A 24,676-nucleotide genomic window follows, 5' to 3' on the forward strand; every position below is an offset into this window, starting at 1 on the left:
GAGGCGGAGCTTGCAGTGAGCCGAGATCGCGCCACTGCACTCCAGCCTGGGCGACAGAACGAGACTGTCTCAAAAAAAAAAAAAAAAAAAAAAATTATCCAGGCATGGTGGTGGGAGCCTGTAATCCCAGCTACTCGGGAGGCTGAGGCATGAGAACAGCTAGAATCCAGGAGATGGAGGTTGCAGTGAGCCGAGATTGCACCACTGTACTCCAGCTTGGGCGAGAGAGCAAGACTATGTCTCAAAAAGAAGAAGAGACATCAGCTAGGTGCAGTGGCTCATGCCTGGAATCCCAGCACTTTGGGAGGTCCAGGCAAGTGGATCACTTGAGGTTGGGAGTTTGAGACCAGCCTGGCCAACATGGCAAAACCCCATCTCTACTAAAAATACAAAAATCAGCTGGGCCTGGTGGTGCGTGCCTGTAATCCCAGCTACTCAGGAAGCTGAGGCAGGAGAATCGCTTGAACCCCGGAGGTGCAGGTTGCAGTGAGCCGAGATCACGCCACTGCACTCAGCCTGGGCGACAGAGGAAGACTGTGTCTCAAAAAAACAAACAAACAAACAAAAAACAGAAAGCTTGCTGTCTCTCCACCATGTAAGGACACAGAAAGAAGGTGACCATCTGCCAGCCAGGAAGAGCACCCTCACCAGAACCCGGCCATGCCTGATCTCTGACTCCAGCCTCCAGAACTGTGAGAAAATAAATTTCTGTGTTTAAGCCACCGAATCTATGGCATTTTGTTGTGGCAGCTGAGCTGATGAAGGGTAGGTGACTTGCCTAGAGTCATACAGCGAATTTATTGTGGAACTAAGGCTGCAACTTACTTGCAGTCTCTCTTATGACTTCTCTCTTTTTCTTTTTTTTTTTGAGATGGAGTCTTGCTCTGTTGCCCAGGCTGGAGTGCAGTGGCGTGATCTCGGCTCACTGAAACCTCTGCCTCCCAGGTTCAAGCGATTCTCCTGCCTCAACCTTCAGAGTAGCTGGGACTACAGGTGCCCACCACCACGCCCGGCTAATTTTTTGTATTTTTAGTAGAGACGGGGTTTTGCCATGTTGGCCAGGCTGGTCTCGAACTCCTGGCCTCAAGTGATCCGCCTGCTTCGGCCTCCCAAAGTGTCGGGATTATAGGCGTGAGCCACTGTGCCTGGCCCCAATTTCTCAATTTCTTCCCCATTAAAGTGCTCCCAGTCACCGGAAGTCTTGGAAACTGAGGTTAGTCAAATGCTGGCCGGCCGGCTCAGAACCTGTCCTATAGTAGCAGCTTTGGAGGGTCTTGGGGCAAGTCAAACCTGGCAATTTCTGTGCCCCCAGTACCTCTGCTTCCTTATATCTCCCCTTCTGCCCTGTCCGTCTGTCAAGTGAGGGTTGGGCCAGGCTGACTTTGCCAGTTTTAGAAGACTGTCAGCTAGTAGGTGGCACAGAGCCTGTTTCTTGGAAAACCCTCTACGCCTTGAGGGTTCCCTCCCCTAGTGAGAGAGAATTAGTGGGTTAAGGCTGAGTGAGCTGAGGCTTTGCTGGATCAGGGTCATTAGGTTCATTCCAGTTGGTAAGAGAATAGGGTTGGAGAGGGTTGTGGGAGGCCAGATCAGTGGGTCTCTCCCTGAAATGTCCCAGGGCTATTATCAGAAGTAGCCATGACAGCCTTTCCCTGAGGTCTTGGGACAGATGTTAATATTACTCATTCCCGTCATTCCAAAGTGCTTTCCTGAGAGTGATATGAAAGCAGTATGTAGTAGAGGACAGTGGCATCAGACAGACCTAGTTTAAGCTGTGATGTTGGGCAATCACCTAACTTTTCTTTTTTTTTTTTTGAGACAGAGTCTCGCTCTGTTGCCCAGGCTGGAGTGCAGTGGTGCGATCTCAGCTCACTGCAAGCTCCGCCTCCCAGGTTCACGCCATTCTCCTGCCTCAGCCTCCAGAGTAGGTAGCTGGGACTACAGGTGCCCGCCACCACGCCCAGCTAATTTTTTTGTATTTTCAGTAGAGACGGGGTTTCACCATGTCAGCCAGGATGGTCTCAATCTCCTGACCTCATGATCTGCCTGCCTCTGCCTCCCAAAGTGCTGGGATTACTGGCATGAGCCACCATGCCTGGCCTTTTTTTTTTTTTTGAGATGGAGTCTCGCTCTTGTCACCCAGGCAGGAGTGCAGTGGCATGATTTTGGCTCACTGCAACGTCCGCCTCCCGGGTTTAAGTGATTCTCGTTACTCAGCCTCCCAAGTAGCTGGGATTACAGGTGCCCGCGGCCACACCTGGCTGATATTTGTATTTTTAGTAGAGACATGGTTTCCCCATGTTGGTCATGGGCTGGTCTTGAACTCCCTACCTCAGGTGATCCACCCGCCTCGGCCTCCCAAAGTGCTGGGATTACAGGCATGAGCCACTGCGCCCAGCCTTCTCTTTTTTTTAATAGAGATGGGGTCTCACTATGTTACTCAGGCTGGTCTCAAACTCCTGGGCTCAAGTGATCCTCCTCCCTCAGCCTCCCAAAGTGCTGGGATTACATTACCCCTATGCATTGGGGTTGCTGTGCAGACGTGCCAAGAAACAAGGGCCAGAGGGAAGAAGATTGAAATTGTAAAAGTGGACCTGGTGGATGGTTGTTAAGGCATTCCTTGACAACAAGCGAGCCACTGTGCCTGGCCTTTTTTTTCTTTTTTGAGACAGGGTCTTGCTCTGTCACAAAGTGATGAAGTGTGGTAGTGCAATCACGGCTCACTGCAACCTAGACCCCCCAGGCTCCAGTGATCCTCCCACCTCAGTCTCTCGAGTAGCTGGGACCACAGGCAGGTGCCACCATGCTTGGCTATTTTTTTTTTCTTTTCCTAGACTCCAAAGCTAGTGCCAGATTAGCTGATTTTTAAAAAATTTTAATTTTTTTTGTAGAGATGAGGTCTCACTATGTTGCCCAGACTGATCTTGAACTCTTGGCCTCAAGCAATCCTCCAACCCTGGCCTCCCAAAGTGTTGGGATTATAGGTGTGAGCCCCTGCACAGCCCCTAATTCATCTAAGCTGTAGTTTCTTCAACTGTACTTGAGGCTAATAATATTGCCTAAGTATTACTGTTAAGAAGTTAAATGCAATAATGCTTAAAAAGTACTTACTATGTGCCTGGCACATAGCAAATACCTCATAAATCTAGTTGTTATGGCTGGGCACGGTGGCTCACGCCTGTAATCCTAGCACTTTGGGAGGCCGAGGCGGGCGGATCACCTGAGGTCAGGAGTTTGAAACCAGCCTGGCCAAGATAGAGTAGCCCCATCTCTACGAAACCTATGAAAATTAGCCGGGTGTGACGGCAGGTGCCTGTAATCCCAGCTGCTCGGGAGGCTGAGGCAGGAGAATCGCTTGAACCTGGCAGGCAGAGGCCACGGCAAACTGAGATTGTGCCTCTGCACTCCAGCCTGGGCTACAGGGCGAGACTCCGTCTCAAAAAAAAAAAAAAAAGTAGTTATTATTATTATTATTATTATTTTTCGAGATAGAGTCTCGCCCTGTTGCCCAAGCTGGAGTGCAGTGGCATGATCTTGTCTCGCTGCAACCTCTGCCTCCTAGGTTCAAGCCATTCTCCTGTCTCAGCCTCCTGAGCAGCTGGGATTATAGGCGTGTGCCACCACGCCCAGCTAATTTTCATATTTTTAGTAGAGACGGGGTTTCACCATGTTGGTCAGGCTGGTCTCGCACTCCTGACCTCGTGATCCACCCGCCTCGGCCTCCCAAACTGCCGGGATTACAAGCGTGAGCCACTGCGCCCGGCCCAAGTATCATTTTTAAGAGAGAAAAATGGGAAACAAACTCAATGTCCAATAGTAGGATTAACTAAATTATGATATATCCTCTTGATAGCATTTTTTTTTTTTTTTTTTTTTTGAGACTGAGTCTCGCTCTGTCGCCGAGGCTGGAGTGCAGTGGTGTGATCTCAGCTCACTGCAGGCTCCGCCTCCCGGGTTCACGCCATTCTCCTGCCTCAGCCTCCCGAGTAGCTGGGATTACAGGCGCCCGCCACCACGCCCGGCTAATTTTTTTGTATTTTTAGTAGAGACGGGGTTTCACCGTGGTCTCGATCTGTCGACCTCGTGATCCGCCCGCCTCGGCCTCCTAAAGTGCTGGGATTACAAGCGTGAGCCACCGTGCCCGGCCGATAGCATTGTTAAAAATGATGATACAAATGTTCACAACATATTGTTAAATGAAAAAAGTCAGTTTTAGGCTGGGCCTGGTGGCTCATGCCTGTAATCTCAGCACTTTGGGAGGCCAAGGCAGGCGGATCACCAGAGGTCAGGAGTTCAATACCAGTCTATCCCACATGTCTGTACTAAAAATACAAAAAAAAAAAAAAAATTAGCTGGGCGTGGTGGCAGGCACTGTAATCCCAGCTAATTTGGAGACTGAGGCAGGAGAATCTCTTGATTCCGGAAGGCAGAGGTTGCAGTGAGCCAAGATTGGGCCATTGCACTCATCCTGGGCTACGGAGTAAGACTCTGTCTCAAAAAAAAAAAAAAATTAGTCCTAAAATAATATGGTCTAAATTTTTAAAAAGCGTTAGGATTTATGAAACATGAGACATATGAAATTATTCATATTTGGTCATTTTTAACCTATAAAATCAGCAGTTTCATATGACTTAATATATGTACACCGAAAAGTACACAAATAAGAAGCTAGGCCTGTGCTTGTAATCCCAGCTAGTTGGGAGGATGAGGCGGGAGGATTGCTTGAGCCCATGAGTTCGAAGCTACAGTGAGTTATAATTGCACAGCTGCACTCCAGCCTGGGCAACAGAGTGAGACCCTATCTCTTGAAAAAATAAATAAAAAATAAAATAAATTAAAAAATAAAAATAAGGCCGGGTGCAGTGGCTCACGCTTGTAATCCCAGCACTCTGTGAGGCCAAGGTGGGAGGATTGCTTGAGCCCAGGAGTTCAAGACTAGCCTCCACAACGTAGGGAGACCTCATCTCTACAAACAATAAAATAAAAAATTATCTGGGTGTGGTGGCATACACCTGTAGTCCCAGCTACTCAGGAGGCTGAGGAGGGAGGATTGCTGGAGCTCAGGGCAAGGCTGCTGTGAGCCATGATTGCGCCACTGTACTCCAGCTTGGGTGACAGAGTGAGATCGTGTCTCAAAAATAGATAAATACAATAGATAGATAGATAGTATACATAAGGGTGGGTGTGGTATCTCATGCTTGAGACCAGGAGTTCGAGACCAGTCTGGGTAACACTATGAGACCCTGTCTGTAGCAAAAAATTAAAAAATTTGCTGGACATGATGGCATGCCTGTAGTCCCCGCTACCTGGGAGGCTGAGGTGGGAGGATCGCATTGCTTGAGCCCAGGAGGTCGAGGCTGCAGTCAGCTGTGGTCATGCTACTGTACACCAGCCTGGGCAACAGAGTGAGACCATTGTCTCAAAAAAAAAAAAAAAAGTATACATATAAGAAAAGGTACTAGAAGGGAAGGTCCCAAAATATTGATGGTAGTTATTTTTGACTGGTGGCTTTATAGTGACTTACATTTTTTCTTGTGTTTCTAAATTTTCTATGAACAATTCAAGTACTACTAGTAAAAATAATCCCCATCCCATTGTATGAATGGTAATTCCCATCCCATTATAGCCTGTTTGATTGATCATTTGTGTTTACAAGTCTAAAATAACTGTTGATTTTTTATCCTGCCGTGGGCAAGATGGCAAGCACTACTCTTCACATAGTTTTGGTAGCAGCATCAGTTTTCATTCAATAGTACTGTTCAGAACACTTTGTTGGTGGGCCCAGCTTTTCAAAGCCCTCTTCAATCTCTTGCCACCCTCCACAACGGACACAGGGCTTCAGGCCAGCTGTGTCCCTAATCCGCCTACGTCCCAGATTTGGGTACGGTTTCCCCGCCCCTCCCCCCTTTCTTCCAATCTCATCTCTACCAGGTCATCTGAGGCCTCATCTACACTCCCGGGCCTTCCCCACTGGTCACCACCTAATTTCACCATCTAATTTCACCCTCTTATGTGCAGCTGGTGTTTGCTTTTGCTTGGGCTCAGTTTGCAGTGGGGAAGGATTAAGACCCTTTCACGCTGTCTTTTTTTTCTTTTTCTCTTTTGCTTAGTGCCCTTGACTGCTCCAGGGGCTAACAGGCAGCTCAGCTAGTGGGGCCTGTATTCCCTAGGAAGGAACAGGAGGGGTAGGGGGTGGGGAGGTAATGGTAGGCTCAGCTGGCAGGCGAGATAGAGATGGCCCTTAGGGACCCCATCCTGGGGCTTGGAGCATAGCACAGCTGCCACCCAGATGTGAGCATGGAGCAGAGCTGTTTCTGCCTTGGAAATTAGCCTCAGAGACGGTGCTTGGGACCTTTACCCTTGGTACCTGATGGCAATCTCTGCAGGGTGAGCTGGGACTGGATATCTGGTTTGCAGAAGTCTGAGAGGGCAGATGGGCACCGGAGTAAAGGTAGTTTTTCTGCCTTCATATTAGGCATTACTTATACCCCCACATCCTCCTATGTGATAGGCCTGGCAACACTCAGAGATTGGGCACTTAGCCTAACAAGTGAAGATGTGTGTCTAAAATAACAAAAATTCCTCATGTGTGGATAGTACTTTACAGTTTACAAAGCCCTTTCATCTCCAGGCTAAGAATTAAAAGCCAGCACTGGAATTCAGGTCTTTCAGATTCTAAAGCCTGAGCCAATGGATTTTAGTGTGTTATTGCATGGCACTCTGAATTTCAGAGTAGTTCATACCTGCCTTGTGTCTAGCCTTTTTCTGTTGGCCTGAGACCTCTACTTATTTTCAGGGTAATGATTATTAAATGCTACATATTCTTTGCATCCAATTAGATGTGCCATTGGCTAGCACTTCATGGCATAGAGAATACTGGGCTTTCATGAATCTGAATTTGCTGGATAACTTGGTGGTGGTGGAGATGGTAAACCACTGGTAATTGGTCTTCTACACTCATCCTTCAAGGTACCAGATTTTCCTGTCTGATTGGTGAAGGAAGCCTGAGGCACAGAGGTGTTAGGACTAGAACGCTGAATAAAAAGCCCAGCTGAACCTGAGGACTTGAGGCAGGAGACCAGAGTATTTCAGAACAGGTGCGGCTGGGCGTGGTGGCTCATGCCTGTAATCCCAGCTACTCACGAGGCTGAGGCAGGAGATCGCTTGAACCTGGGAGGCAGAGGTTGCGGTGTGGTGAGCCGAGATCGTGCCATTGCACTCCAGCCTGGGCAAAAAGAGCGAAACTCCTTCTCAAAAAAAACAGGTGCTTCACCCCTAGTACACAGAATGACCCTGGCCAAGTCACCTGACCTCACTAAGACTCAGTTTCCTTATATATAAAGTGAGGATGTTCATTAACTCATTCAACAAATATTTATTGAGTGTATACTGTTCGGGGAGATGAATACAGATACAGTCCCTGCCTTCCTGAGCTTGCAGTCTAGTGGGTCTAGATTACAGCAATTTATTTAAGAGGCACAATAAATAATAAATATATAGTAGAAAGTCAAGTAGGGGAAGTGCTATGAAGCAAATGAAAGCAGGATAAGGGTGTTTGAGTGGAGGCTGTTTTAGATGGTGTAGTCAGGTGGTTTTCAAGGGGTTTTATGATGTTTCAAACAGACAATTTACATAACGTGCTCAGCTCAGTGCTGACAACAATTGCATGCTTAACAAATATAATTATATTTGCCAGTTCCACACCTCTCAGTCCACATTTTAGTCTCCCAATAGCAATAATAATTAACACACATAGATCTTACTGTGAGCTAGGCACTGCTCTAAGCCCTTTACATATTTTAACTCATTTAATTCTTTTTTCTTTTTTTTTGAGATGGAGTCTTGCTCTTGTCACCCAACCTGGAGTTCAATGGCACGATCTTGGCTCTCTGCAACCTCCGCCTCCTGGGTTCAAGTGATTCTCCTGCCTCAACCTCCGAGAATAACTGAGATTACAGGCACCTGCCACCAGGCCCAGCTAAGTTTTGTATTTTTAGTAGAGATGGGGTTTCACCATTTGGCCAGGCTGATCTCGAACTCCTGACCTCAGGTGATGCGCCTGCCTCAGCCTCCCAAAGTTCTGGGATTACAGGCATGAGCCACCATGCCTGGCCTAATTCTTACAGTAACTCTGAGGTGGGAACTATTATTATCCTTCTCCCTCTCCCAACCCTCGTTTTTGTTTTTAGAGATGGAGTCTTGCTCTGTTGCCCAAGCTGGAGTGGAATGGCATGATACTAGCTCACTGTGGCCTTGAACTCCCGTGCTTGAGCAATCCTCCCACCTCAGCCTCCCACTGTAGGTGGGAGTCCCAGCTACTTGGACATATTATCCCCTTTTATGGTGTTGAAAAATGAGGCATGGCCGGGCGCGGTGGCTCAAGCCTGTAATCCCAGCACTTTGGGAGGCCGAGAAGGGCGGATCACGAGGTCAGGAGATCGAGACTAATACGGTGAAACCCCGTCTCTACTAAAAATACAAAAACAAAATTAGCCGGGCGTGGTGGAGGGCGCCTGTAGTCCCAGCTGCCCGGGAGGCTGGGACGGGAGAATGGCGTGAACCCGGGAGGCGGAGCTCACAAGGAGCAAGATTGCGCCACTGCACTCCAGCCTGGGAGACAGAGCAAGACTCCATCTCAAAAAAGAAAACAATAAAAGAAATGAAACCCTGTCTCTACTAAAAATATAAAAATTAGCTGGGTGTGGTGGTACACGTCTGTAGTCCCAGCTACTCGGGAGGCTGAGGCAGGAGAATCGCTTGAACCCGGGAGGCAGAGGTTGCAGTGAGCCGAGATTGCGGCACCGCATTCCAGCCTGGTGACAGGGCGACACTCCGTCTCAAATAAATAAATACATAAATATGAAAATCAAACCATTAGGAAGGGCTGGAGACTAAGAATTGAACCAAGGCAATCTTTCCAGAGGCTGTGCTGGGATTGTGAAGGGGCTGTGATTAGATATCAGGAATTTAGCTGGAGTCTACAGACTCTGCTGTCAGATTGCCTGGCTTTTCCTCGTTAGTATAGTGGTGAGTATCCCCACCTGTCAGATTGCCTGGCTTTTCCTCGTTAGTATAGTGGTGAGTATCCCCACCTGTCAGATTGCCTGGCTTCTTATCCTGTCAGTTCTCTCTGCTTCAGTTTCCTCATCTCTAAAATAGAACACCAGATCCTATCTTACCTTCTAGGTATCATGCTTAAAACAAAAGCCTTCTTTCTGCACTGTGGGTCCGAAGCCTGTTCACAGAGCAGCCTAGCAGGGAGTAGGAAGGGTCAAGGGGTCTCTGACACTTCTGGAAGGACATAAAGACACACTGAGCAATTGCCAGAACAACCCTCAGTTCATTTGGAGACCAGACCTCGGAAGCTAGGTCTTTATAATTTTGAGATTGCCGGGGGGAAATTAGGAGATCCTTCAATGCAGAGAAGACAGGTTCAATCTTGGCGTAGTCTCCATTTCAGGCCTTACACAGCTGGCAGGAGAGGTAAAGTCTCATCGAATGTCAGGGTTGGAAGGGCGCCTAGAGACAGTCAAACTAGTGGATGGGGAAACTGAGGCACAGAGAAGCTGAGTGACTTACCCGAGGTCACTAAGCGTTTAGGGGGAGTCAGTTGGGGTAGCCTGGCTACAACCTCTGCGCGAGTTACTTCCCTGAGGCTTCCAAATCTCGGCCTCTTACTTGGAAGGAGGAAAGGACCTCACCGTCCAGGGCTCTAGCTGCCTCATGCCCCATGTGGGTGCTGCGGGATCCCGGAACACCCCGGCTCCAGACCGGGTTCGATTTGCGCGTGCGCACACGCGGCCAGCCCCTTGCCTTTTCCTCTCTCTTTTTCCTTCCCCTCTCCTCTCGTTACCGGCCTAGGGGAGGGGGGAAACGAGGGGAGCCAGAAGTTGGCCTCAGCCAATGGGCGAACGGGCCGCGGGCCCGGCCCCCTCCTTCCCGCCGGCGCGGCCCAATAGAAATTTACTACAATGTTGTGGCGCACTGAGGGGGCGGGGCGCGGGCGGGCGGGCTCCGGGCCGGGCTGGCCTCGCCTCGCAAAGGGAAGGCGGGAGGGCGCGCGCCGGGGCAGCTCGCCTGCTCGCTCGCTCGCTCGCTCCCTCCCTCCGCCGGTGGGTTTAGTCAGTCAGCCAGCAGCAGCCGGCGGGCCCGCGAGCCGCAGAGGGCCCGAGCCTGGGACGCCGGCGCCTCCTCCTGCCATTGTTCGTCGGGCTGCAGCAGTGGCGGGCGCAGGAGCCCGGCCCCGGAGCCACCGGTGAGGCGAGGCGGCGGCGGCGGCGGCGGCGGCGGCGCGGGAGCCGGGGCGGGGGGCGTGGAGCTGTCCCCGTGGGGACGGTCCTGGCGGCCGCGGCGGCGCCGCAGCCTCTTTGTCTGCAATCCCCGACAGGCCCCGGCCCGGGGCGCGGGCTCTCCCGCGGAGGGGCCTCGTGCACACGCCGGCGAGCCCGCCGGGACGCGGCCCGAGGAGCGAGGGGCGGGCCGGAGCCGCTGAGGAAAGGGGAAGGGGTTGCGTCGCGGAAGCGTTGGAAAGTTAGGCTTGAGATGTATTTTTGACGAGGGAAAATCGGTCCCCTCGGGTGCGTCAGTCACGGTGCGGTGCGCGGGAGCCTCGGGAAAAAACCGAATGCGGAGAACCGCAGGTTTCAGACGGCGAAGGTGTTGCGTGCAGCCGCGGAGCGATTTCTTCCTGGCGGGGGAGCGGGGCTGTCTGCAGAAGTCAGGCGGGGTCAGGGCTGCAGGGAGCCCCGGCGAGACTTCGCAGGCCTTCCCGCCACCGACGCCTGCATCGTTGAAAAACACGTTCCCCCTTAGCCTTCTCGGTTCCCAGCGAGCAGAGGGTTAAATCTGTTCTCTCGGCGTCGTGACCTCCTTTTTCAGTTCGCGCATCTGTCGGCTTGGAAATCTTCCCCCGGGCTCGCTGGGCTGCTGTACCTGTGGGGAGGCCGGGTCTGGGCTCGCCCTCCGAGATTTGACCAGCAGGCCATTATTCCTGGGGAGGTTTTGCCGAAACGGGGTCATGCTCCCCAAGAACAGGCATTCTCTTGGGAGAAAGTGATCTCACGTGAAACAGATTGCTGATGGTCTGGTTTCTGGCCACATGATAGCGACTGTCATCCTGTACCCTGTACCCTGCCATAAATGACTAGTCTGTGCAGACTTGTTTTTTTGGCATGTAGTTGCTCATCAGGAGATAGTTTTTTCTTCTTCCTTTTTTTTTTTCAGATGCTTTTTTTTTTTTTTTTTGTAGTCTGGGTGATTTCACAGCTGCTATTTTGTTCCCTTCTGTTTTTAGGGAAAATTGCAAGAAATGGTTGTGTCTTGTGTCTTGGATATTATTATAGTGGATTCGTACTCTCTTGAGGATGTACTATAGTCAGTGCTGTTGCTCATGGTTGTTTTCTGTATTCCCAGTCCTGGCAAAAATTTTAGTTGGTTCGATCCCTTTAATCAAAAGCGGGATATATCGCCTGTATGTTTCTTCTCGTCCCAATTTTGTTAATGTAGCACTAACCCCTACTTTTTATGGAAACTTGATGGACTCTTCATTTTCCTTTTCCGTAAATTGAAAGTGTAATCAGTTCTTCGCCAGTTGTAAAATTTTTGCTTTGGGGTGTTATTAATATAATCCATGTAGCGTACATGCTATCTGGCGTACAGTAAGCACTCAATAAATGGCAGATTCAAAAATAGATATAATAACTGAACACCAGATTGCCTTAGAATCAAAGTAGTTAATTCAGTGTGCTTTCTATAAGAAGCTTATAATTAAGGTAAAGATAGATATTATTCATACACCTGGGGAAACAAGTACAGTATATCTTTGGCACTATTGAAAGTGAACTCGGTCGGGCACAGTGGCTCACGCCTGTAATCCCAGCACTTTGGGAGGCCAAGGCGGGTGGATCACTTGAGGTCAGGAGTTCGAGACTAGCCTGGCCAGCATGGTGAAACCCCATCTGTACTAAAAAGGCAAAAAAGTAGCTGGATATGGTGGCATGTGCCTGTAATCCCACCTACTCAGTAGGCGGAGGCAGGAGAATCGCTTGAACCTGGGAGGCGGAGGTTGCAGTGAGCCGAGATTGCACCACTGCACTTCAGCCTGGGCAACAGAACAAAACTGTCTCAAAAAAAGGTGAACTCATTGTTGACATAAGTTCAGAGTGCCAACCTTCTGATTCCTCTGTCTTCTACCAACAAAACTGTACATTTTTCCTTGTATGTTTGAATTCAGGCTTAGAAATAAAAGTTTTTAATCTGTAGGTTTTACCAAAATTCTTCGAACGATTTTTTTTTTAAAGAGTCTCATTCTGTCACCCAGGCTGGAGTGCAGTGGCATGATCACGGCTCACTGCAGCCTTAAACTCCTGGGCTCAAGTGATCCTCCTGCCTCAGCCTCCCTAGTAGCTGGGACTACAGGTGTGTGCCCCCATGCTTGGCTAATGTCTTTTTATTTTTTGTAGAGACAGTCTCACTATGTTGCCTAGGGTGGTCTTGAATTCCTGGACTCAAGGCATCCTCCTCCTTGGGTCTCCCAAAGTGCTGGGATTGCAGATGTGAGCCACCTCAGCCGGTCTCTCCCAACATTTATTAAGTGTTTTATACCAAATATCTTGTAAGTTCTTATGCAATATGGCTACAATCTACCTTTCCACCTTTATTCTCTTTATTCTTTGTATTGTGCAACCAAATAGAACTACTCTGTAATAACCCTTGCTTTGCCATCTCTCTCTCTCTCTCTCTGTCTCTCTCTCTCTCTGTGTGTGTGTGTGTGTTTGTGTGTGTGTGTGTGTGTGTGTGTGTGTGTATATTTATTTATTTATTTATTTTGAGATGGAGTCTTACTCTGTCACACAGGCTGGAGTGCAGTGGCGTGATCTCAGCTCACTGCAACCTCCACCTCCTGGGTTTAAGCAATTCTCCTGGCTCAGGCTCCCAAGTAGCTGGGATTACAGGCGCTTGCCATCATGCCCACCTAACTTTTGTATTTTTAGTAGAGACGGGGTTTCACCATGTTGGCCAGGCTGGTCTTAAACTCCTGACCTCAAGTGATCCACCCGCCTCGGCCTTCCAAAGTGCTAGGATTACAGGCATGAGCCACCGTGCCTGGCCCTATATACATATGTTTTTAGAGACAGGGGTCTTACCTTGTTGCCCAAGCTGGAGGGCAGTGGCATGATCCTGGCTCACTGCCTCCTTGAACTCCTGGGTTCAAGGGATTCTCCCACCTGAGCCTCCTGAGCAGCTAGGACTACAGACGTGCACCACCATGCTCAGCTTTTTTTTTCGTTTTTTAAACACGGGGTCCTGCTATGTTGCCCAGGCTGGTCTCAAACTGCTGGTCTCAAACTCCTGAGCTCAAATGATTGTCTCACCCCTGCTTCCGAAAGCGCTGGGATTACAGACATGAGCCACTGTGCCCAGCTTAGTCTGTATTACAGACATGAGCCACCATGCCTGGTGTGTAATTTTTGGTGTGAATGATAGGGTTTGCTTACACTTTTTTTTTAATGTAGTAATCCAATTTCATATTGCTAATCTGATTTTATAACTTTAGAATATCAGTGGCCATCAGAGGCTGAGTTTGGTTCTGAAATCAAGAGGAGCATACATGTAGACCACAGTCTGTTTCCTTGTTATCTAAGAGGCAGGACAGCATAAGTGTTGCCAGTGTATTTTTGTTTTTCTTGTCTTTTCTGTCTCAGCCTCCTGAGTAGCTGGGACTACAGGCGTGCACCACCACGCCCAGCTAAATTTTTGTATTTTTAGTAGAGACGAGGTTTCACCATGTTGGCCAGGATGGTCTCCATCTCTTGACCTTGTGATCTGCCCACGTCTGCCTCCCAAAGTGCTGGGATTACAGGCATGAACCACCACACCCAGCCAATGGCCTGTATTTTTCTGAGTTTCATCAAGTTTATGTTAGGTTAAATGCATATTCAGATGTGGATTCATTGCCACCTCTAAATTTGAATTTTTTCTTTAATTACTTGAACATGGAATCACTTTATTTTGTTTGTGAGCCAAACAACAATAATTCCAATAACTTTTCTTATGAATAACTTTGTTTTTTTCCTCTAAAGCCCCCAAAGACGGCCTCTGAATTAATCAGTTATGGGCCTTATATATGTAAAGGATCCAAAATTATTGAAAAGTAATTGCTAGCTAGGTGCAGTGGTTTATGCTTGTAATCCCAGCACTTTGGGAGGCCGAGGCCCGCGGATGACTTGAGCCTTTGAGTTTGAGACCACTGCATTCTAGCCTGGGCAACAGTGAAATTCTGTCTCAAAGAGAAAAAAGAAAAAGTAATTGCTTGATTGCATTTATCATAGCATTCGGTTAGAGGAGAGGAGAGGCAGATGCCAAATGTATGTTATTTTTTGTTGTTCATTTAAGTTTCTTGGTATGTCACTGGTGGCTTTTACTGTGTATCCTTTTTAAGAGTGGGTTCATGGGCCGGGCGCGGTGGCTCACGCTTGTAATCCCAGCACCTTGGGAGGCCGAGGCGGGCGGATCACGAGGTCAGGAGATCGAGACCACGGTGAAACCCCATCTCTACTAAAAATACAAAAAATTAGCCAGGCGTGGTGGCGGGCACCTGTAGTCCCAGCTACTTGCAGAGGCTGAGGCAGGAGAATGGCGTGAACCCGGGAGGCGGAGCTTGCAGTGAGCCGAGATTGCGCCACTGCACTCCAGCCTGGGCGACAGAGCGAGACTCCGTCTCAAAAAAAAAAAAAAAAAAAAGAGTGGGTTCATGATGTGTTTAGTAAAATACGATATAACATACTCTGGAGTGCACACTGGGTTAGATTAGTATTTTGATTTACTCTGCTGCTATTTAATGAATACATAGAAAGATAAAGAAAAATGCTGTAGCAGTGAGGAGTATTCAGAACTTGGAGGTGTTAGAAAGGAGAACTTTGATATTTTATACTGAGTGCTGATCTCGTTTAGAACTACCCACCTTACTGACACTTTGCTTCAAATATTGGTTTTGGGAAAATCCGATTATGATGAATGTCTGTTTATACTTACTTTGCTGATTTTTTATTTAAATTGGATTGTATCCACTTAAAATATTTGAAAATAAATTGGCTAGCTCTTTGAACTTTGGAGAACAGCAGCCAGTATAATTCAAGGAGTAGCTTGAAGAGACTTTAATATCCCCTACCCTCTAACTTCGTCAGCTTCCCACTAAGTCACCCTAAGTAAACATGCAATCTGGGTAGGAACTGGGAGCTTGATACCCAAATATTCTGTCTCTCCTTCCAGTCAAATTGCTATCCTTAAAAGTCCTTTCTTTCTTCCTTTCTTTCTTTCTTTTTTTTTTGGCAGGATCTTGCTCTGTTGCCCAGGCTGGAATGCAGTGGCATGATCTCCGCTCACTGCAACCTCTGCCTCCCGGGTTCAAACGATTCTTCCACCTCAGCCTCCCGAGTAGCTGGGACTACACCATGCACTAGCATGCCTGGCTAATTTTTGTATTCTTTGGTAGAGACAGGGTTTCACCATGTTGGCCAGGCCAGTGTTGAACTCCTGATCTCAAGTGATCCATCTGCCTCGGCCTCCCAGAGTGCTGGGATTACAGGCATGAGCCACAGCATCCAGCCCAAAAGTCCTTTCTATATAGAAATTCCAGAGACGTTCTGGCATCATGCTTTTAAATTATTTATTGTTTTATTATTTTTATTATTTTATTATTGCAATTAAGAGCAGTTCTCTTTTTTGCAAGTTATCTCTTATCTCCAAGTTAAATCTATGTGGATTAAACTGTGATTGTTTATTGAATTGCTGCTCTCGCTCTTCCATAGCTGATGACTCTTTGAGTCAGTTCCACCCAATTAATCTAGGCCCTCAACTCTCAGGGTGATCTCTACTTGTAGAGATTAATATTGTTTCTTTTTTTTTTTTTTTTTTTTGAGACAGAGTCTGGCTCTGTCCCCCAGGCTGGAGTGCAGTGGCACCATCTCGGCTCACTGCAAGCTCTGCCTCCCGGGTTCACGCCATTCTCCTGCCTCAGCCTCCCGAGTAGCTGGGACTACAGGCGCCTGCCACCACGCCCTGCTAATTTTTTTGTATTTTTAGTAGAGACAGGGTTTCACGATGTTGGCCAGGATGGTCTCGAACTCCTGACCTCGTGATCCGCCCACCTCGGCCTCCCAAAGTGCTAGGATTACAGGCTTGAGCGACCGCGCCCAGACAATTAATATTGTTTCTAAGCTGTGTGGAGTAGCGCTTGGGTAAGGTTAAAGAAATTTTGGCAGGGTGGGTAGGAAGGGGCAAGATTATCTGTATGATGGAATGGATAAGAAATATGACTGTGAGTTTATGTTGATAAATTAGATTGGAAGAAGCAATAGATGCTCTATTAAGATTATTTTCTATTATCTAATTCTATGTTCAATATATATCTATAATTCTATTGTGTTATCTAATATCTATTAATAGAGACAGGAACACCTCCATTTTTTTTTTGGAAATAGGTGGAAATAATCAAATAAGATTGGATATAATCTATACTCCTGTAGTTAAATGTTATTTGTAGATGCAACCTGATTCCATCCTCCACAAAAGTCACCCTAATGCTGATCAGCTTTTGGTAGGCCCTCTGTGTGTTTGAATCATAGCACTGGACACAACATAGACTGAGGTTTTGGTACCTTCTACATTAATATTCACTCAGAAAACTTTTGCCCATGCATTATATTTGTTATAATATCTGCATTAAACCATAAAAAAGTTACGGTAGAAAAGTTTCAAGTGAGAAACTCCCAATGATTTAACTGTATTAAAGCATAGGATTATATTTATTTATTTATTTATTTATTTATTTTTTGAGACAGGGTCTTACTCCCGTCACCCAGGCTGGAGTGCAGTGGTGCGATCATGGCTCACTACAGCCTCAACTTCCCAGGCTCAGGTGATCTTCCCACCTCAGCCTCATGAGTAGCTGGAGCTACAGGCTCCACACGTGGCTGATTTTTTATATTTTTAGAGACTGGGTTTTGCCATCTTGACCAGGCTGGTCTTGAATTCCTAGGCTCAAGAAATCTGCCTGCCTGACCTCCCAAAGCACTGGGATTACAGGTGTGAGCCATGGCACCCAGCCTATTTTAATTTTTAAAAATTTATATGGGGGTCTCTCGATGTTGCTGAGGTTGGTGTTGAACCCCTGGGCTCAAGTGATCCTCCTGTCTCAGCCACCTAAATAGCTGGGACTATAGGTGTGTGCCATCACATCTAGCTAATAGAGTTGTTTTGAATTGGTTAAATTTAAGCCTGTAACTCATAAGTGTAATAGAAATGTGTATTTTTGGTGATTTACGATTACATAGTATTAGGCCAAGGTTTAGTTGTGATTGATATACAGCTATTAGTACTTACATATATTCTTAAGTAATCCTATTAAAATCATTTTAACACAATGGGATCTTAATGGCATATCTTTAAACATATCTCGTAAAGAAATGCTGCTTTAACTTAGATGCCAAGCACGTATTTTAATTTACCAATTAGAAGTTCTATATGTATTCAAGTGAAGAGTGTTTCACCTTAGTAATACATTTCATACAGATTGTTGAAATTCATCCCATTTCCCCTTCCCTCCCCAGTTTTTGGCCATATGGACACAGGCAGGACTCTCAGGAGTGCCAAGGATTTAAGCCCTCAAATTTTACCTGCCTGCCATTTCAGCATGCAATAGGGACACATGGAAGGCAGCTTAAAGTAAAGGCTTTAAAAACATTTTTTTGCTACCACCCACTTGCTATTTCTTGCCCTTTTCTCTTTTTTTAATGATTCAGAGGATCGACACTGTTGCCAGCTTACTACCTGCAGTCTTTCCAGTCTTGATGGTATTATGTAATTATATAAACCTTTTGCATGGTGTCATAGGATATTGTATATTTGTCTTCCTACACATGTGTCTTTAGAGTAATTTCTTTCCATCTGGTGTTGAAAATGAGCTCTTTGTGAGGTTATTTTTAAATCTTCAAGCTTTCTGGCATCCTCAACACTTGAAATAACACAATTGCTTTTGGAGGCAATAAAATCCACATAGTATATTTTGTGGTTTTTCCAGTGAAAATGTAAATAGTATTTTATTTATAAAATTATATATATATATATACTTTTTTTTTTTTTTTTTTTTTCTTGAGATGGAGTCTCTCTCTGTCACCCAGGCTGGAGTGCAATGGCATGATCTTGGCTCACTGCAACGTCTGCCTCCCAGGTTGAAGCGATTCTCCTGCATCAGCCTCCCAAGTAGCTGGGATTACAGGCACGTGCCACCACGCCTGGCTAATTTTTGTATTTTTAGTAGACACGCGGTTTCACTGTGTTGGTCATACTGGTCTCAAACTCCTGACCTCGTGGTCCGCCCGCCTTGGCCTCCCAAAGCTTTTGGATTACAGGTGTGAGCCACTGTACCTGGCCTATAAAATTATATTTTATATTTAGATAGTCTCCAAATAATTGTGTTAGGTTGGAAATAGTTGTTGCCAAGTAAATAAAGGAGAGCTACTTAAGGAAAAAGAGACCAAGAATAAGAAGCCTGGTAGAGGAAAGAGGTTTTAAAGATATCTTCTTTGAAGATTTATTGTTATCTTTTTATCCTCTGTCTCATTCTGTTGCCCAGGCTGCAGTGCAGTGGGACAATCATGGCTCACTTTAACCTTGAACTCCCAGGCACAAGCAGTCCTCCCACCTCAGCCTCCTGAGTAGCTGTGACTACAGGTGCATGCCACCGTGCTCCGCCAGTTTTAAAAATTTTTCTTAGAGACAGGATTTTTTTGTTTGTTTTTTTGAGATGGAGTCTCACTCTGTTGCTCAGGCTGGAGTGCAGTGATGCGATCTCGGCTCACTGCAACCTCTGCCTCCTGGGTTCAAGCAATTCTTCTGCCTCAGCCTCCCAAGTACCTGGGACTATAGGTGTGTGCCACCATGCCCGGCTAATTTTTGTATTTTTTAGTAGAGTTGGGGTTTCACCATATTGGCCAGGCTGGTCTCAAACTCCTGACCTCATGATCCACCTGCCTCGGCCTCCGAAAGTGCTGGAATTACAGGCGTGAGCCACTGTGCCCAGGCTGAGACGATCTTATGACGTTGCCCAGCCTGGTCTCAAGAGATCCTCCTGACTTGGCCTCCCAAAGTGTTGGGATTATAGGTGTGAGCCAACACACTTAGCCATGATGCACTGTTTGATTCTGATAATCAGGTATGTGTCATTAGCCTTAAACCTCTTTCTTTCTTTTTTTTTTTTTGAGATGGAGTCTCACTCTGTCACCCAGGCTGGAGTGCAGTGATGGGATCTCGGCTCAATGCAATCTCCACCTCCCAGATTCAAGTGATTCTCCTGCCTCAGCCTCCCAAGTAGCTGGGATTACAGGCATGTGCCACCAAACCTGGCTAATTTTTGTATTTTAGTAGAGATGGGGTTTCACTATGTTGGCCAGGCTGGTCTCGAACTCCTGACCTCAGGTGATCTACCCGCCTCGGCCTCCCAAAGTGCTGGGATTAGAGGTGTGAGCCACTGCACTTGGCAACCTTTTTATTTCTTAACAGTAGATTGATATATCGTCTAGCTTACTAAGTAACCTTTGAATTTTTATTATTTCTTTAATTGTAATATAAAAAGCTGATCTTTTATTAAGTGCCATTCTATCTCCTAAAGATGAGGCCTATACTGATTAAATAGTAAACGTCAGTGTCATCTACTTGGCAAGATTTACCCAGTAAGTCTTTTTTTCTCCAGATGCTATTTTTGTTTACTTATCCTTGCTATAGTTGTATTATCTCTGATATGACCATTAATGGACACTGGTCAACAAGAAGTGTTCAATATTTCATGTATTCTCTTTGGTATTTTGTAAGATGGAAAAGGCTAGCATTGGGTTGAATAATTGCATAATCATAGAATCATATTTAAATAAATATACTAAAGAATATATGACTAAAGGGCTGAGTCTTTTTGTTTTTAAATTTTTATTATACATACTGTGGTAGGCAGCCTTTATTATGGCCCCCAATTATCCCTGCCTCCTGGTATGCATACCCTTTGTGTAATTTCCTCCCCTTGAGTGGGGGCTATTGACTAGAATACAGCAAAAGTGATGGGATGTCACTTCTAAGATTAGGTTATAAAATACTGTGGCTATTGACTAGAATACAGCAAAAGTGATGGGATGTCACTTCTAAGATTAGGTTATAAAATACTGTGGCTTCTCTCTTGGGATTCTGGCTTTCTCCCTCTCCCTGGGACCACTAGCTACGATATCCTGAGAACACCCAGGTAGCCTGTAGAGATGTCCATGTGATAAAAAACGAGGTCTGTCAGTAAACTTGGATGCAGATCTTCGGTGTGAGTGATCTTGGAAGCAGATTCTCCAGGCAGAGTTGAGCCTTGAGATGAATGCAAATGCAGTAGACAGCTTTACTGCAACTTCATGAAAGCCCCTGGCTGGGTGGGTGGCTCATGCCTGTACAATCCCAGCACTTTGGGAGGCCAAGGTGGATGGATCACCTGAGGTCAGGAATTCGATACCCGCCTTGCCAACATGGCGAAACCCCGTCTCTACTAAAAATAAAAAAATTAGCTGTGTGTGGTGGTGCGCACCTGTAGTCCCAACTGCTTGGGAGGTTGAGGCAGGATAATCGCTTGATCCTGAGAGGTGGAGGTTGTAGTGAGCTGAGATTGCGTCACTGCACTCCGGCTCTGGGTGACAGAGCGAGACTACATCTCAAAAAAAAAAAAAAAAAAAAAAACCCCGAGCCAGTCACCTAGCTAAGTCATGCCTGGATTCTTCATCCACAGAAACTGTGCAATAATAAATGTTTGCTGTTTTAAGCCACCATGTTTTGGGGGGTAATTTACTGTGTAGTAATAGATAACTAAAACATCTACCACTTATTCATGTAATTATATACAAGGCACTATCATAAGTACATTGGGACATAGCAGTGAATAAAATAGAGGTATCTGTTCTTGTGCAGCTTATTTCTTTTTCTGGGACAGGGTCTTGCTCTGTTGCCCAGGCTGGAGTGCAGTGATGCAGTCACAGCTCACTGCAGCCTCAACCTCCTGGGCTCAAGCAGTCCTCCCACCTCAGCCTCCTGAGGAGCTGAGACTACAGGCACACACCACTATGCCTGGCTAATTTTTTTTTTTTTTGAGATGGAGTCTCGCTCTGTCACCCAGGCTGGAGCACAGTAGCACGATCTCGGCTTACTGCAACCTCCGTCTCCCAGGTTCAAGCGATTCTCCTGCCTCAGCCTCCTGAGTAGCTGGTACTACAAGCGCCCACCACCATGCCCGGCTAATTTTTGTATTTTTAGTAGAGGCGGGGTTTCACCATATTGGCCAGGCTGGTCCCGAACTCCTGACCTTGTGATCCACCCGCCTCAGCCTCTCAAAGTGCTGGGATTACAGGCATGAGCCACTGTGCCTGGCCATTCTGGCTAATTTTTAAATGAAAGTTTTTGTAGGGATGGTGTCTCCATATGTTGCCCATTCTGGTATTGAACTCCTGGGCTCAAGTAGTCTCTTGCCTTGGCCTCCCAAAGTGCTGGGATTATAGATATGAGTCACCACACCCAGCCTGGAGCTTACATTTTAGTGGTAGGGGATAAGTAATAAATGTATAAATCGGGGATAGAACATAAGACATCAGATTTTAGTGAGGATCAGGGAAAGCAGAATGGGAGACAGTGAGGCAGGGGGGTGTACATTTTAGATAAGGGTGATATTTCATATAAGGTGACATTGGAGCAGAGTCTAAATGGAGTAAGACAGTGAGCTGTGCAGGTATCTGGGGAAGAGCATCCCAGGCAGAAGGAACAAAATGCCCAAAAGTTAAGCGTGTTTGGTGTGTATGAGAAACATTGATCCAGCATGTTGGGTCAAAATGATCTAGGGAAAAGTAGTAGGAGTTTAATTGAGAGAGGTCATAGGTAGGAGAAGGAGCAAATCATTGTAGTGCCTTATTGCCTGTGTTAATGACTTTGCATTTTATTTGGAGACAGGAGTTCTTGGGAGGATTTTGAGCAGAGGAATGACACGATCCTTCATTTAATACACATTAAGTGAGCAGGACTCTGTTTATATATGTGATCACAAAAATATAAAAGATGGGGCTCATGCCTGTAATCCCAGCATTTTGGGAGGCCGATGTGGGAGGATTGTTTGAGCCCAGGAGTTTGAGACTAGCCTGGGCAACATAGAGAGACCCTCGTCTGAAAAAAAAAAAATTATGGGCCAGATGCAGTGGCTCACGCCTGTAATCCCAGCACTTTGGGAGGCCGAGGCAGGTGGATCACCTGAGGTCAGAAGTTTGAGGCCAGCCTGGCCAAACATGGTGAAATCCCATCTCTAATAAAAAAAAAAAAATACAAAAATTACAATTCAGGATGAGATTTGGGTGGGGCTACAGAGCCAAACCATATCACTTCACTTCTAATCATTCTGTAATATAGGTATGATACAAATGCATATCTTTTAAGGTTATTTTGATGATTAAATGGCTTAGAACAGTGCCCAGCACCAGATAAATGTTATCCATTATTATTTTTGCATTTAATTTTCACCACAGCTCTTTGGAGTAGGTATTTACCAGGCCAAAAGTTAAGTAACTTGTCCAAAGTTACACAACTAGCAAGCGAAAATTCGCTTCAAAGCCAGTATTTTTTTACTACTATACCTTTACTTATGTCCATGAGTGGGTGGGGAAGGAGAGATTTGGATCTTCTTCTGTCAAAGCCAATGATTTCTTACTAATTGTGATCTTGTGAAAGTACTTTTCTTCTGTAGAATGAGCATAATACTCACGTTGCAGAGAATCTATAGAATAACTAATAAAAACAAACCTTGTAGTGTGCCTGTCAGAGGTACTCAATAAGTGTTAGTTCCCATTTCCCTTTGATAAAATCTGACCTCCTGGAGATGGGAGAGAATAATCTTTCAATGAGAATAATTTTTACCTCTGACTTATGCATTTTTCTACTTAAATTGGATATCTGTCTAATGCTTATTATATATAAACATGTGTAATATAGCTGCACCTGGTTTTGTCTAGTGTTGGTCTTTGGATTCGATCCAGACTCACACTGTAACATTTTTATGCCTGAGTGTGAGTATTCTAAAGACCCATTTCACAGCAAGTCTGGCTTCAGAGCTTTATTTCCGGTTGGGTAGGACACAGTCATGTGGTTGACGTCTCCATTGTTGCTTTTATCTTTTGCAGCAGATGTGAAAGTAAACATACAAGGTTGAAAAACAGGAAGGGGTTTGAGTTGGAAGGGTGTTTTTGAAAGGGGAACTTGTACACAAGTGACCTGCAATCTGAAGTGTAGCTTTTAGCAGTTACAGAAAGATATACCTTATTGTCTTAAAGTAAATAAAATAGCAAGTGATTTTGCAGTTTAATGAATTCATGAATTTATATATATTTTTGCTTTTACATATTTTGGAGAAGCACATGTTGTATTCCTCTTTTTGATTGAAACAGAGAACTGAAGAATTCACCCCAATTCTTCGTTCTTTTTACCTGTGAAAAAAATTTTCAATAAGGAAGCATGGAGTTTTTTGTTGTTCGTGTTGGATATCTGTTCTAGTATCATTATATTTTACTTCCTCAAAAGCCAAAGCATAAGACCGCATTTTTCTACTTGGCTCTATGGTCTTCGTTCCTAAGGAAGGGAATTAACACATACTGAATGCTAGCTATGTATCAGATACTACTCTCCATATATGCTAATTAATTTAAATATTTCTGTCTTTTACATCCAATCTACAATGAGTTTTTATCGCTTTGATGAAATCCCTCCCTCCCCCTTCTTTCCTCTCATCTCTCCCTTTCTCCTTCTCCTCTTAAGTGATTCTCTGGCTGAACAATTTTCTATTAATAGTATATTTGGGAGGCAGTATGATGTAACAGCCAGTAAGGATATGGGATGTGGAGTCAGACCTGGATTTATAGTAAGGTTTTGTTTTTGATAGGGAAAAACTGCTTTCTATCTCAATAAATAAAAGCCAGGGTCCCACAGAGCTGGCTTTAGAAGGAGATTCTGCGCATGGGGGTGGAGTAATTGGAGCTCACAGCAAGGACTTTTGTTCCTAAAGATTCACTTTCCCCTGGGGAATCCCTTGCTGACCTCAGAGGTGCTGCTTTCTTTTAATTTTCTGCCCCAGAGGAGAGTCTTCTCTTAATACTCCTGCAGAACACAGCTGAGACCAGGCTGTAACATCTGGTATGTTACTAAAGGCTCAGAGATGAAAAAGGGAAATAAGTACAGAGTTACTAGTATGCTTCTGTAATATCTGGCTCACAAGATAAAACACACACCTCTGTAATTTGTGGGATTCTGTTGGGATACCTCCCCTACTTGACCCACAACACATATGTTTGCTAGTGGCAGAAGCCATCTTTACTTCTGCTACTTGGGAGTGCCTCCAGCGTATCCAGATTTCTCCAAATACAGAGGAGAAGGTCCAGAGGGAAAAAAAAAATTCTTTATCTTAACCAGCCTGTGGTTATATCTGATACAGACCTCACTTCTTTCATGTGATCAACACCAGGTCTATATAACCCTTAGGGGAGACCACAGTTACCCACGGAATATCTAATTACCATTCACAGAAGAGAAACACAAACAGTACAGGGGTGTTGGGGTAGAGGTAGGGAGGCCT

At 45.9% G+C, this 24,676-nt stretch overlaps 1 protein-coding gene across 13 annotated transcripts in view; it reads left to right on the top strand.

Annotated features, from left to right (window-relative positions):
* Nucleotides 1–24,676, top strand: part of EPB41 (erythrocyte membrane protein band 4.1) — a 225,452-nt gene that overhangs the window by 19,740 nt on the left and 181,036 nt on the right. For 12 of the 13 annotated variants that reach the window (XM_030805657.1, XM_030805644.1, XM_030805646.1 and 9 more), the window contains exon 1: nt 10,027–10,252. The exons of the other annotated variant lie outside the window; for it this stretch is intronic. The gene's annotated coding sequence lies outside the window, so the exon portion shown is untranslated. Of the gene's footprint in view, nt 1–10,026; nt 10,253–24,676 lie in introns of those variants that run through there. 13 annotated transcript variants of the gene reach the window in all.

This window comes from Nomascus leucogenys, chromosome 24 (genome assembly GCF_006542625.1).
Source record: "Nomascus leucogenys isolate Asia chromosome 24, Asia_NLE_v1, whole genome shotgun sequence".
In the NCBI taxonomy this organism is placed as follows: domain Eukaryota; kingdom Metazoa; phylum Chordata; class Mammalia; order Primates; family Hylobatidae; genus Nomascus; species Nomascus leucogenys.